This window comes from Acartia tonsa, chromosome 5 (assembly GCF_053477335.1).
Source record: "Acartia tonsa isolate MP-2025a chromosome 5, ASM5347733v1, whole genome shotgun sequence".
NCBI lineage: Eukaryota > Metazoa > Arthropoda > Copepoda > Calanoida > Acartiidae > Acartia > Acartia tonsa.
The window spans coordinates 19,215,731-19,231,020 of NC_137264.1; positions in this window are offsets into that span (position 1 = coordinate 19,215,731).

Sequence of the window (15,290 nt, forward strand, 5' to 3'; positions counted from 1 at the left end):
TATACCTTTAGATTGATATAAATGAAAGGGGGTTGGAATTCATATTTTTTTGTCAAATCTTAGACGGGAATACATACACACAAGTTTCTTCTTTATTATAATGGAGTGGGGACAAAACACCTAATTTAAAAATACCTAATTTAAAAATGCCTAATTTTATAAATGTCTAATGTGACAAAACACCTAATTTATAAATACCTAATTTAAAAATGTCTAATTTAAAAATACCTAATTTTAAAAATGCCTAATGTGACAAAACACCTAATTTTAAAAATGCCTAATTTTATAAACACCTAACTATAAATACCTAAGTTTAAAAATACCTAATTTTAAAATACCTAATTTAAAAAAACCTAATTTTAAGCATGTCTTAAAACTGTTGTTGAATATATTAAACCGGCGGCTATGCCCCCTAAAGTCCTCTAAGAGCGATTGCAGTGCGGAGGGGAATTCAATAAGTCTCAGTGGGGGGGGGGGGGGAGGGGGTTACGACCCCCCTCCAAAATTTTAAAATATAATTTGAAATAGAAAACTGGACGGACGTTCGGACGGACTGACCCTAATTATAGAAACGCTTCGCTTTTAAGAGTAAAATTTTATGATTAGTTTGTGGCACCTCACATGAGATTGAGCAGGGTTGTGCAAAACCCGGGTTTTTAAAAAATATCCCAGGGCCGTGGGTAATAGGGGTTTTACACGGGTTTTTGGGGTATTTTGGGGGTTTTGGGATTTTGTACTGTAAAAGCTAGAATAATATAAGATATTTGATTATCTAAAATACAAAGTAGCTTGATTCTTGTACCTTGACCATCCCCCATTTTAGTTCTAGTTTTATAAAGAAAGATTAAAGAAATATAAAAAACGGGGGGAGGGGATTTTTTGAAAGGGCGATTTCTCATTGGAAGGTGTTGGTAACCTCCCCAAAAGCGTTATAAACCATGAACTACGGGAAGCTTCATTGTAAAGATGAACCATATTGGTTCAATGACTAGCAAGATCCTTCAGCCAATTGGATTAGTGTTATAAAAATTTTAAGTATTTTAGTGAAAAAAATAGATATTTTAGAATTAGGCATTGTTAAATTAGGCGTTTAGATAGTTTAGAATTAGGTATTTTTAAATTAGGCGTTTTTAAAATTAGACATTTTTAAAATTAGGTATTTTTAGTTAGGCATTTTTAGTTAGGCATTTTTAAATTAGCCATTTATAAATTAGGCATTTATAAATTAGGTGTTTTTAACGTAGGTGTTTTTAACATTAGGTATTTTTAAACTTAGGTGTTTTTAGTTAGGCATTTTTAGTTAGGCATTTTTAAATTAGGTGTTTTGTCCCCACTCCATTATAATGGCTAAGCTACTCTGCATCTAAGGTTTGTCTATACGAAGACAACTGCGCATCTTTACTTTGCAAGTTAAAAAATTTATCTAAAAAAGTTGCAAAGTTTTTTTTCGATATCTTCTGAACTGATTGAGTTCTCCAGTTTGGGGAAGCTTCACATATGTCCAGTAGTAGTCCTAGGCTATTTTAATCAAATATTTAAAAAGTTTTAAAATAATTTAAGGCTATTTTTGCACTTTCCTACCCATCAAATACAGAGCCTCTAAATGCTAGGGGCGCATCCGCTCGTTTATAAAAAGGTATGGTGTCATTCTTGTTAAAACAAATGAATTTAATGCTCTTCAAAGAATATCATCATATTTTAAATTTAAATTGAAACAAACGTACATAAAGATATATATATTGTAGATGAATAATAAATAGCAGAAATATTGGTTAATCTAAAAATAGGATGATTCCAATGTTCTAATGACGTAACAGACGTCTATTCAATTATGCACATCTCAAAAGTCAAGGAAAAATAGATTTTGAAAATCAAAGAGAATGTAGCCATCCTAAGTATTAAAGTAGCTAGGTGGATGTTTGTTTGTATGTGGTTATTATGAGTGTATGCTTGTCTAGTGAAAAGTGGTGTGTAGCCGCCTTTTTGGATCCTCCACTTGCATTACTTTAAAACCGTACTTTTCATCCTTTTTTGTATTTTAATGCGGTTCCAGCTAGAGCTAAACTTAGCTACCAGTAAGACCACCAAAAAAGGCTGAAACAATCATTCCATTGCAAAAAACGCGATCTTTGGTTTGTTTAAATGTCCATTTATTTAGCATTTTTCAAGAATGTCAAGAGTGGGAAAATTTTTAGAATGTGGGAACCATTTATTTTGATTTAAATGGTACATATGATTTTCATTTTAATTCATTTTTTTGACCCATGAGAAATTTTTTTTAATGTGAGAACCATTTAATTTTCATTGAATTTCATTTTTTGGAAGTGTGGGAAAAAACGGGAGAAAAAATATAACGCTCGATCATTTAATACTTTGGGATTTAAATATCCATTTATGCTAAATTTTGTTTGCCTAAATAACTCATTTAAACATTCTCAGAGATGCTAATATAGGATGAGCTTAATAACCACCAGTTTTAAATAATCCGCTGCCGTTGATTTTGCTATTAGGTTTGAGTCGCATTATTATTTATTATGATGGCATATGCATATAAATTGTTTAAATAAATATTTTATTATTTTTTCGTCGGGATGCAAACAGGCAAATTATCTACCTAAGTACTCTATTTAAATGCATAATAAGTAAAATTTAGATTTTATTTGATATCTAAAAGCCATGTTTACCAATGTTTCAACCCAGGTCTAGGTGTAAGAACTAAATTAACTCGAAAAAAATATTCCGCAATTTTAGCTTTTTGGGGGAGCTACCTTAGTATTAAATTCACCTGGTTCCAACCTATTTCTAAAAGCGAAGCTTTTCTATAATTAGGGTCGGTCCGTCCGTCCGTCCGAGGTAGTTAGCTTTTATTTGTTAATTTAGGCATGTTAGATTTGTCCTATCGATTTCAAACTTTGCATGGTGATTACTGTAGTAGTTAGGTACAATTTAGAAAGCGTAGCAACTCTATAATCATTACCAGAATGTCCGTAGGTCCATTTTAAGCATGTTGATTTTTCTACTTTTTTAACAACAAAGCAACTCTATAATCAAGTCCTAAAGGTGTAAGTATGTCCATAAACATTATCCTGTATCAAGCAGTTTTTCAACAAATTTACTTACAATTTTGCTTTTATATTCTGATTATTCAGTTCAGACACAGTGTTAATGTCCGTTTGTCCTACAGTTTCAGTGCTTCGCTTTTATGGCTGTTGTCATCCTTGTTCTCGTAAAACCAACAATATGTAAACATTTTCAATCCTATTAAACATACCGATAAATTGAGTTTTCGTATAGCTTTGCAGCTAAAATCTTAGTAGACCTAATGCAACATTTTCATATTGTCAGACAAATGCAATAATACTTATTTATCGCATCGTATTATAGACAGCTTTCCGCGGATATAAAAAAAATTATAAGATTAAAATTGGTATTAATTTTATGCTATTTATTTTAGTATTCGTGGAAAATTGTCTGTAGAACAATGCTATCCATGATTTTTTCAGTTTGGCTGAGAACCGTTTCTAATCCTGCGGACAATAAGTGGTTTTGAAGCCATACTTGAATAATATTATTCTACGTTTTAAGCAAGGTTATTGGTTAGACTATTGTAACGAAGCTAGCTTGTCTATAACTTGTTTCTGTCTGTACCAACCTTCATAGGAAATAATTATTTTCTTCATATTTTGATATTGTTCATAACAAGAAAAAGGCGATTTCTCTTAAGATAATAGAGTAACGCTGATCCAATATGAATAAAAATCCTTTATGGTACCTAATGGAAAACTCAATTCGTTCATTTGAGAGCTAAGATTTACCGGACAGATTAAAAGTCTTAGGTACCATTTCATATTATATATTCCCCTCATAAACAGTATAGAATTTATGCTCATTAAAGCATCATGTATTTTTATTTATCTAACTGAAGATTGTTCTTGACATGAAACACTGTGTATTGGACTTATCAAATAAAAATAACATGTTTAATTAATCTGTGTTAATCACTCTATGTTATATAATATAAAGTAGTAAGACTATTTTGTCTGAAGCTAAAGATCTCGGAATTGCTTTTCCGAATTGATTGTACTTTTTAGAAGAGTTTTATAAATATCTTGGTGTTGTTTTAAGCTATTTTTTAACTTCCTGCGCCTTCCCCTAGATGCTAGGGGTGGAGCAACTGGTTTATATGAAATTAAAATAACTATTGAAATGGTTTTATACTTTACAAATTTGACACCTGTTGCTGAGTCAAGGCTAGGCCTGATCTGATCACCGTAGACTGAAAAAATCTTTTCAACGGCTAGAAAGGTTGAAAATGTCTTTCAAGCTGAGAAATATTTCAGAAACACTCTCTCCAGAGCTGCCAAACAATGTATACCTGCCGGCCGTATCCCTAAAGTTTACAATGCAATTCCAACAGCTGTTGTTAAACTCATTGAGGAACGAGATGTAATCAAACAAAATAATCCTGCTGACGACAGATTAAATGACATCAACAAAAACATCAACAAAGCCATCGCAGAACATCGGAAAATCAAATGGCAAGAACATTTAGCCAGCTGCCAAGCCAACTCTAAGAAATTATGGAACACCATAAACAGCCTCAAGGACAAACCAGTCCAGCCGACAACCAAGGCATTTCTTTCAATGGCAAAGTAACCAACAATGCCAGGACTATGGCAAATGAGCTAAATAAACAATACACACCTTGTTTGGAGAAAGCTCCCCCTAGGTCCCGTAGGCGTACTCTGAGGAAACTTAAGAAGAAACCTACTGACACAACAGTTATTTTCACGGCTGCTCAGACACTAGAAGCGATAAAGAAGTCTAAAAGTTCAAAGGCCCTTGGGCCTGACGGACTTTCACCAATCATGCTAAAGCATCTTGGGCCAAATGGCATAAGATACTTAACTGCCATCTTCAACATTAGCATAAACAAGTCAAAGATCCCTTGTGTTTGGAAAACAGGAAAGATCATCCCCTTACTGAAACCTGGGAAACCAGCGGACCAAGGGACAAGCTACCGTCCTGTTTCACTTCTCTGTCCTGCTAGTAAGATCCTGGAAGCACTCTTACTTCCATATGTCAATGATGCTGTAAAACTTGCTGACCATCAACACGGTTTTCGCAAAGGCAGATCGACCACCACTGCCCTCCAGAGCATCAACACTTTCATCACCGACGGCCTCAACAAGAAGAAACCTGTTGACAGAACAGTGTCTGTTGCTATCGACCTGTCTAAAGCATTTGACACGGTTGACCACGAACTTCTCCTCCAGGATATTCATTCCCTGCAGCTCAACAGTCACATAAAACGGTTTCTTTGTGCTTACCTCAGAGGCAGACAGCAATATGTCATGTTCAGAGGATCCAGATCGAAATACAGAATTGTCCTACAGGGTGTCCCACAAGGTGGTGTACTTTCACCCGTACTTTTCAATCTGTATATGTCATCTATGCCACAACCACCATCAAACATCCATCTGGTTTCATATGCTGACGATTCAAACGTGCTTAGCCGCGGCCCACACGTTGAACCAGTAGTCAGAGATCTGAACAAATATCTTGCTGTCCTGGATGAATGGTTTAAGACCCGAAACCTTCATATATCTCCTTCTAAATCATCAGCCACCATCTTCACAACTTTTTCAAATGATGCCAGTACAGTTTTAGATATAGAGATTAACGGCGAGAAAGTTCCATCTGTCCGCCATCCAAAGTTCCTAGGAGTTACCTATGATAACCTTTTCTTCTTTAACCATCATGCCAAAGAGCTACGAACCAAGCTCAACGCCAAGAATAACATGCTGAAGGCCCTCTAAGGTACAACCTGGGGGAAAGAAAAGGAAGTAATCACTAGCACATACAAAGCTATTGGTCAATCTCTTTTTAACTACTGTTGCCCCATTTTTACATCAACTTTTAGTGATGCCAGCTGGGAAAAATTGCAATTTGCACAAAACTCTGCTCTCAGAACTGCTACTGGCTGTCATCTTATGACAGATATCGATCATCTTCACCAGGAAACCAAGATCATGCCAGTTAAAGAGCATTGCCAGATGTTGAGCAAACAGTTCCTGTTATCGACACAACGTCCCAACCACCCAAACAGAACAAATCTCAACCCACCTCCACCCAAACGTCAAATGAAAGAGACTCTTGTATCTCTCTTTGGCAAGGAAATAAATAAAATTTCCACCCCAGATCTCCCTGAGAAAGCCTATAAAACTAAGCTCAAGAAGATTCACACAACCTCTGTACATGACACCATCAACAGCTACAGAGAAAACAAGGTCCTTAACACCCGACCACCGGCCATACATAAAGCCGAAAATAAGCTGCCCAGAACCACCAGATCCACACTGGCGCAGTTAAGGTCAGGATACAGCCTGTACCTGAACACTTTCAAGGCCAGAATAAATAAAGATCCGACGCAAATAGTACCAGAAACCTGTCCTAAATGCCAGGAACTGCATACTACCAACCATCTTTTTAACTGCCGTCAAAACCCTACAACTCTTACTGCTAGAGACCTTTGGAGCAAACCAGTCGAAACAGCCAGATTCCTTGGACTACCTGTTTCTAATGATGAAGACCCGGGATGAGCAGAAATGTGGGCTAAACAAACAAACATCTGATCACCGTGTCTTAATGCCATCTTATTTGTAATGATATATTTAGTATCAAACTAATTTCTTGTACTGAAATCATTGTATATAAGTAACAAGATCAGTTACTGTGTGCCTGACTTTATGTATGTCACTAATCTACCTAATATATATGGTAAATTTTCAGTTCCTGGGAGAAATCTCACCCAGAAATGAACCCCTCCCCCCAAAAAAATGTTACCTTTTCTTTTTATAAACAAAATTAAAAGTTAGAGGACGACTTCATCCCCCCTCCCTCAATTGTCTCTAGAGGCCTCTAGGGGAGTAACTGCTAGTGTATTAATAACCTGTGGGAGCCCTGTTGGAGCCCAGAATTGTACTTCATAATGTATTTTTAAATATATTAAATGTAATAATTAACGTTCCTGACAAGCAAGAAGCTTCTCAAGAAATTATTCACTCTAGCTTTTATACCTTGGCTAATTAAAGAATGCAATCCACGGTTTGATTTTTGGCAGAAAAATGATTAAGTAAGCTGATTGGAAACAAGGACAATTATGTCAATAAGAAATGAAACATAATTTTAAATTCATGGTTTTTAAATTTATTTCCAGTATTGCTTCGATACCGATTAATAACAGCTGGATTAGAACCAGTTATCAGCAACACTGAAAAATCCTGTATAGCATCGTATTACAGACAATTTTATTGGTTAAAACAAGACTTTGATACCCCCCCCCCAAAAAAAAAGAAGAAAAATACACAATTTAAAAAAGAAAAAAGTTCTTGCTAATTTACAAAATAATTTACTATTTTATTCCTTATATACAAACTAAATTACAGAGAAGCTATAGCGCTAGCTTCTGATAACTAATATTGACAATTTTCTGTGATGATGGAAGCCAAGGCTGCAGTTATTATCAAAAAGAATACAAAAATGCATTATTTCTAGCATTCACTAATTTTTAAGCAAACAAGGGCAAGTTAGTTCATAAGTAGCACAGCAAAAAGCATAAAAAATATTCCCTCCCAAAGGGAATGGATAACAAAATAGAAAACTTACAAAAATTGAAACAAAAAAAAATATTTCACATGTTTAATTGTTCCTTTCTATTGGCGACGCCCACTAGCATCTAGGGGCTCTGCATTCGAAAAGATTGAGCATAAAAGCCTAAAACCACCACAAGGAATAAATTGAAAAATTAATTAGCCTAAAACCATCCGTTTGGACCCGTCTTTTAAACGGAGAACTTAATTAGTTTAGTGGCATTGAATTTTGGAGGCTTCTCTTAAGCTCCATTCGCTGTAGGCTTGATTTTTATCTGTGCGCGCACAAAGCTATGTGACTCATCAGAACAACAAAGTTATTATTCTGATTCTTTCAAAGATAATTATGTAAAATTAAAATCTACATAATAATTTTCACTGGTTCCTAGTTAATAAGCACTGTTAAAACTTGAAATATGTCACTTTTAAAAGTAAGTAAGTAGGAAAACACATTGATTATACAAAAAATAAATGTAACGGTATAAAAGATATGCAAATAACGTAATTTTACGACAAGGTAAATATCTGACTGACACATTATTTCCCTTGGGACCAAAATTCCTTTTTGCCACCATACATATAGTAATGTACCCCTAGTGTGGTCAATGAAACTTGTTGACTATATGCAAGGAACCTTTGAAATAAAGAATCACCTAGATTTCCATGGATCTAAATGGATAAGATAATGATTGATAAATTGATGTACTTCTCCAATGATTATATATAAAATTGTCCCTTCTGTAGATTAGTGGTTGAAACACTTTGACACTTAAATGAACCAAACAATCAAAATTCAAGAAAAGTCACCAAAGTTGTTAAAATAAAACTTTGTGTAAGGGTGCTCAATGTCTCCTCCCTAACATTCTTCATAATCATCAATCATTATTTCAAATTTAACCTTTTAAATAATGCCAGACTAAAGATGATATTTAAAGACATATCAACCGCTCTGCATATAGATGACAAAGTTTATTGAACACACTGGAATACACATAGTAGTATTGCTGGTAGTAGTAGGATCACGATTCTACAGGCGTAAATCGACTAAACTTTGCCCCCTTCCCCCACCCCCTCCCTCGTCTATGTAATATTTCCCCCATACTTCCCTTTTTCCTTTCTCATGAAAAACTTCTTTCCCCCACTGTTACTTTGATTTACCTTTCCCTTTTTATTCCCTTTATATCTTATTCTAAATATACATGACAACTTTCCCCCTTTAATTGACTTCCTTTTACCAAGTCATGGTTTTTCCCTACGGCTGTATGGTTTGTTTACTTAAACCAATTTTTGGACAATCCCCCCCCCTCTTATTTTTTCTTATTGAAAAAAATATTTTTTGTCCTTTGGGCCCTAGGCCCTACTCTCTTCTTTTCTTTATAAAACCTAACATAAATAAGCATATTAATAATAATAATACAGTTGGTCCATATGCGATTTGAAGGAAATCGCGAGTTGTATTTAGAAAAGGGTAATTCTTAAAAACAGCAAATTTGTAATTTTAATTTTCATCTAAAATAAGAATTGTTGAAATTTAGAATAAATATTTGTAATTTTAAGGATTTTTTAAAGAAGGTGTATCAACTATTTTTTTATAGCTAGCCGGTTCTTTTAGTAAGTAGTAGATGTAAAATTTTTCATTAAATTCAGATATGCAATCGGTTTTTTTGTAGACCTCTTATTTTTAAAGTAATTTAAGTTTTAAAAAAAAATTAAGTCGATTTTAAGGTACTAAAATGCAACAAAAAAAAGAAAGAAAATGGTCATTATGAACAAAAATAGTAAGATCTTTAATTTGACACCTTACTTTTTCAATTCTGTCAGGTAATTATTGAAAAAATCGATTTTTTTAAACCCACGAGAATAAAAACTTTGAACTTAATTTTATTATTTCACAAATAAAAAAATATGGGTTCATATATACCTTTAGAATCAGAAAAATATTACGAATCCATTGTAAGCAAAATTGAAAAAAAAAGTTTACAATATAGTATATAAACTACAATAAAAGGAATTATATGAAAATATCATATTATATTGTACAGGTAACGTCTTAATTCTTGAATTGAGTATAAAAATGGGAAGGGGGTAAAGAGGGGGTAAAAAGGGAAGACAATAGTGTTGCCTGAACAAAAAATATAATTGGCCATTTAATTATTTTTTTATTTTTTTTACTTTTTTTCAATTTTGCTTACAATGGATTCGTAATATTTTTCTGATTCTAAAGGTATATATGAATCCATGTTTTTTATGTCTGTTTGAGAAAATATTTAGGTCTAAAGTTTTTATTATACCGAGGTTAAAAAAATAGATTTTTTCAATAATTACGCAACAGAATTTTAAAAGTAAGGTGTCAAATTAAAGATCTTACTATTTTTGTTCTTATTGGCCATTTTCTTCTTTTATTTTGTTGCGTTTTAGTACCTTAAAACCGACTTAATTATTTTTAAAAAAAACTTAAATTACTTAAAAAATAAGAGGTCTACAAAAAAACCGATTGCATATCTGAATTTAATGAAAAATTTTACATCTACTACTTACTAAAAGAACCGGCTAGCTATAAAAAAAGTTGATACAACTTCTTTCTAATATTACATTACTACATTACTTTTCTAAAAATTATCGATATATTTTTGATTGTTAAAACATACTGCCTTCTTCTTATTATACCTTTCTATGAAAAACCATCCTGTCCTTATGTCCCTTTTTCCATGGAATAATGATATTAGATTGAAACCAGGGTTTAACAGCGGAGTCATATAGCTTACTATTAAGTCGCTTAAACGCCTCTGCTTTAAACTTTGGATACCAGTGTAATAAACAGCACAATTTACCCTCCTTCCCTGCATTAAATTATTTCATAGCTCAATAATAAGAAAATTTCAATTTAGTAACGAAATTTTAGCAAATTTCTTTAATTTACTTAAACGTACAAACCCAGAGGCTTCTTATTTCGAACAATACTGTAACTCTACTGAATATTGTTCTCTGTTAAATGATTGAACCTACGTTTCATAAGAAATTGTCAGATTTTTATATATATTCCCTCGTCTTGGCATACGTTACTTTCAACGTTGGATTGTATCTTCCTTGCTAAACTTTACATTAATAACAAGGATGACAACGTCCATAAAAGTCAATTATTAGAAATATGAACAAAAGCCGATTTTAAACATGGTAATTTCACTCAAAGTGCCTAGAGAGCACACATTTGTTTGGAGGGCTAATCACTCTTTTACGCCCTACCCACTTTGACGTCTCATAAGGACGAAGCAAATAGTATTTTTTATGTAACTATAAATAGTGATAAATAGAGGTATTTCCCTGTGATACACAGAGGTTAATTGACGTAGAATGGCGAAAATCACAGAAAAATGAAAGGTTACGAAGAATGTTAAAAAGATAAGGCATCGAGCTTTAACTGCAGCCGAGACGGGTGGACGAATAAGTAAATGAGTAGCTTCGCTAGTACAAAAATTGAGAAACCTGAACAGAGATATTCTAAACTATTGATTTCATACAGTCTAAGTAATATCCTTCTTTATCCCTTCCAAAGAAATGTTATTTCAAATTTCTATAAAACAAAAACAATGATAATGCTATTAAAAAGTATTACTTTTTACTGTTGATAGACATGTTCCATCAATATATAGATATTTTAATGTAAACAAGAAATTTATTTTTAGAAGTAGCATAGCATTAAAAAGAATACTATTCCAAGAAGATAAGTTAGTCCTTCTCGTGGCAACACCTTTAAATGGGCCTTTCGTCATAATTTCACAGTAGCAATTGATAGGTTATCTTAAGTTAGGTTAGGGATTGCCACGCAGGGTTAGAGCCCCCCGCAGGGGCTAGAAATAGGGGAAAAGCTACTGTAAAAATACGTCGAAACGCCCCTAAAGAGCCGTTGCAACGAAAGGGACTATACTCAAGCAATCTATTTCGAAGATTAGATGTTTAAAATTAACAGTTGTTGTGAACAAATTAATTTTTTAACTTTTGAAATTTTGTAAACCGCCGAAAAACAAGGTATAACAGTACTCATTGAGCCGAATAAGACATTTGCTAATTAGAAACAAGGATGAAAACATCCATAAAAGTGATGCTCTAATTTCAGACACACGAACATTAACAGGGTGTCAGAACTCAATAAAGCAGAAAATTTTTATAAGTCTAAACAAAATTGCAACAAAAACGCTTGAATACAGGATACTGCGTAAAGAAATAATAATTTTGGAGACTTTATTATAGATATTTTTTGCCATGCTAGTCTTAAGGTTAAAAGGGGGTTAACCATCTTTAAAAATTTCCCAATTATATAAATAAAGTTTAATGTTATGCACTCTTTTAGTAGAAAACAGCTATAATTTGCTGAAGGCTGCCTTTAAAATCGTATAGCGTTTATTAAGAACTAAAACAACAAATAGAAAGATTTAACATTCCCCTACAAAAACAATCTAGAAAAAAGCAGTATGTATATTGTATATATGCCATTGCTTTGAAAAGAAAAAGCTTTCCAAAAATCCCTTTAAAATCTGGAAATAAGCAGTAAAAAAAAAATGTCATAAAAACGTAGTAAAAAGTATGCTTTCAGATCTACCTATGCACCTTATAACAATAAAGTTTAGATTACTAATATAAATATTTTGTAACTTATCTATTATAGATATAAATTAAGGTTCGCCCTAAAGTTATTACAACCAATCGTCACTACAAATAGATTTATTATCTTATATGGTCAATCAGTCACGATAATCTGTCCAACAGAATAAGAAATTTATGGCAGTCTAATATACTTATTTGTATTTTTTCACTAGAAATTTAATTATTAGCATTCGTCTTATTATATGTTTTAAAAGAAAATTCATAATCCTAAAAAAAATGTATACACTTTTCAACCAATATATGTCTTCCTATTGGTCTAATTAAGGAATTTACTTTCAATCTTAATTCATAAATTTATCCCAGCCAATCTCCTGAACCATTTATGAGATAATCTATGATACAAAGTAGAACGATGTCTGTCTGTCTATCCGTCTGTTCGTCTGTCCCTTAAGATCTCGGTAACCACTGAACCGATCAGATTCTACTCTTCAGGGTATATACCTATTGGTCCTGTGGTGGTTTTAAGCTATTTTCTTGGGGGGTGGGACACTCCCAACCCCCCTAAAAATGAAGAAATCCCCCCCCAATTTTTTCTTCTATTATTTAAAATTAGTGGTGGAGTGGGGGCTTCTCACCAGGTACTTAATTTTTTTCTCATTAATTATCTCTTGGGGCAAAGCCCCCAAAGGTTAGGGGCGAAGCCGTTGATAAGAAACATAAAGGAGCATGGCGCCTCTAACAGGAAATCTTTCTTGCAAACTTTGATAATCTTTCAACTATTGATCTGTTAGTGTTGTAAAAAAAAGAAACGTAGACACGTATTTATATTTGATAAATCATGCAAGTTTAAAATTCCCTTCTGCAAAGACAAGGGATAAAAAATTATAATTTAGTTCCAATGACAATTTACAAGCCCCAATAGTCTCATTTGCAATATTTCTAAAAAAGAGAGGGGTAGGTTTCTGGTAGAATCCGTAAAGGTGTGTGTTTTAAGGCTTAAAAATAGTAGTAGAACGATAATATTCACTAAATATGTGTATTTCTTATTAAAAAGAACTATAGAGAAATTTAAAAAAAAAAGTTGACATACATTTTTATCGTTCTACTACTGTTTTTAACTTATAACACATAACCTTTACGGATTTTACCAGAAACCTACCCCTCTCTTTGTTAAAAATTTGTATAACTATTAAGAGAATCTTCACCATAAACCTATCTTAAATAAAAGGTAAGTAAATGAAAGAAAAGGAGGCGGGGGGGGGGGGTCTGTGCTCGTTTAGGCACTATGAGGGATACCTCCTTAAAACCTTTAAAGCACAAGATAGAACATAGTTTCCATTTTAAAATACAAAACAAACAGACAGATGTAATTATAGAATAGCTTGGCTGCTTACAGTTTCATATTAATTTTCCGTCATTCCTGATATTATATTAAACAAAATACCAACTTTCAAAAAAAGATAGAATTAAATCAATTTTAATTACAGATTAAAAAAATACAATCTTTATTTCGTGTGGTGTAAAAACTATACGGGAGGGGGGCGTCTTTTATATATATACCGAAAAAACAGTAAAAAAGCCAATTAAAAATTATTTTTACAAAAAAATGAGGCCACTTTAAATATTTTATTAGATCAGAGATTAGATTAGATTAGATTAGATTTATTATTCTTGGGTGTACATACATAGAAAAAAAAACAACAAAATAATAAATGAATTAAATAAATATTATATACATTTATATATACAGTCAAATTTTATTGATATGATTAATTTATAAAAAAATTTTCTTCCCAAATGGCAGTTTCCTAAAAACTAGGAAGTATGCAGTAATGTGTATTCACACATTGTTTTCATACAGGCCATATAAATAAGACAAAAAAAATAGAAAAAAAGATAATAAGCAATAAATAAAATCATATTGGAGAGGAAAGAATGATAATAGGAAGGATTGATTAGGACATACAAGTCTCACACCATTATTGCAATAATAGAAATTTTAAAAAAAATTTTAACAAATAGATTTTGATTGATTTATCAGATTTCAAACAATATTGAAAAGAAATATAATTTTATCTACATTCTTGACATAATGGGTTGTTACACACTAAAGTTAAGCTTGATAACAAAGATTCTTTTAGATTTTTTATAAATTTTTTTCTTGATTGATTGTGGGTTAATAAATCATTATTACAATGGTTATTCCATAATTCTTGGAAATGATACTTAGGAAATCTTTCAATAGATTTAAACTTCGGTTTTTTAACATCAAACATATTAGAGTTTCTAAGATTTCTGGTATGTAATTGATTACGGCGAAGCCATGTACCTTGAAAGGAACTTGGTAGCTTACTGTTTATAAAATCATACATAAATAATAATTTCAAATAATTAGCTGATTCATGTAAAGGAAGGACATTCATTTTTTTAAATAAAGGCATTGTGTGTGAGATGTGTTTCTTACTAAAAACAATTCTTATTGCCTTTTTTTGCAATTTAATTAATGGGTCCATAGTAGATTTTAGACCACAACTCCAGGCAGGTAAACAGTAAAGTAAATGACTATTTATAAGTGAGTGAAAAAGCATTTTTTTGCTATCTAAATTCAGTATATGTTTAGCTCTATTTATAAGAAATAAGGAACTAGAAATCTTTTTACGTAAATGTTCTACATGATATTTAAAATTTAAAGAAGGATCTATAAATACACCTAGGAATTTAATTGCAGGAATATTGCTACTTGAATTGACATAATTTAAGATTTTTATTTTCTCAGGATCAAACTCATTTTCATTGTTAAAGTTTAGCTTAATATTAAGAGCATTCCAATCAATAGTATTTTCATTTTTATTAAATATCATGATTTTAGTTTTATCAGGATTTAAGCTCATTTGATTACTCCTAAACCAATCAGATATCTTTTTAAGTTCATTGTTTAATTTCAGTTTTATCTCTGTAAAGTTTTTACCAGAAATTAAAAAATTACTGTCATCAGCAAATAATAGGGTAAATAAATCAGTACAGTTTTTAAGATCA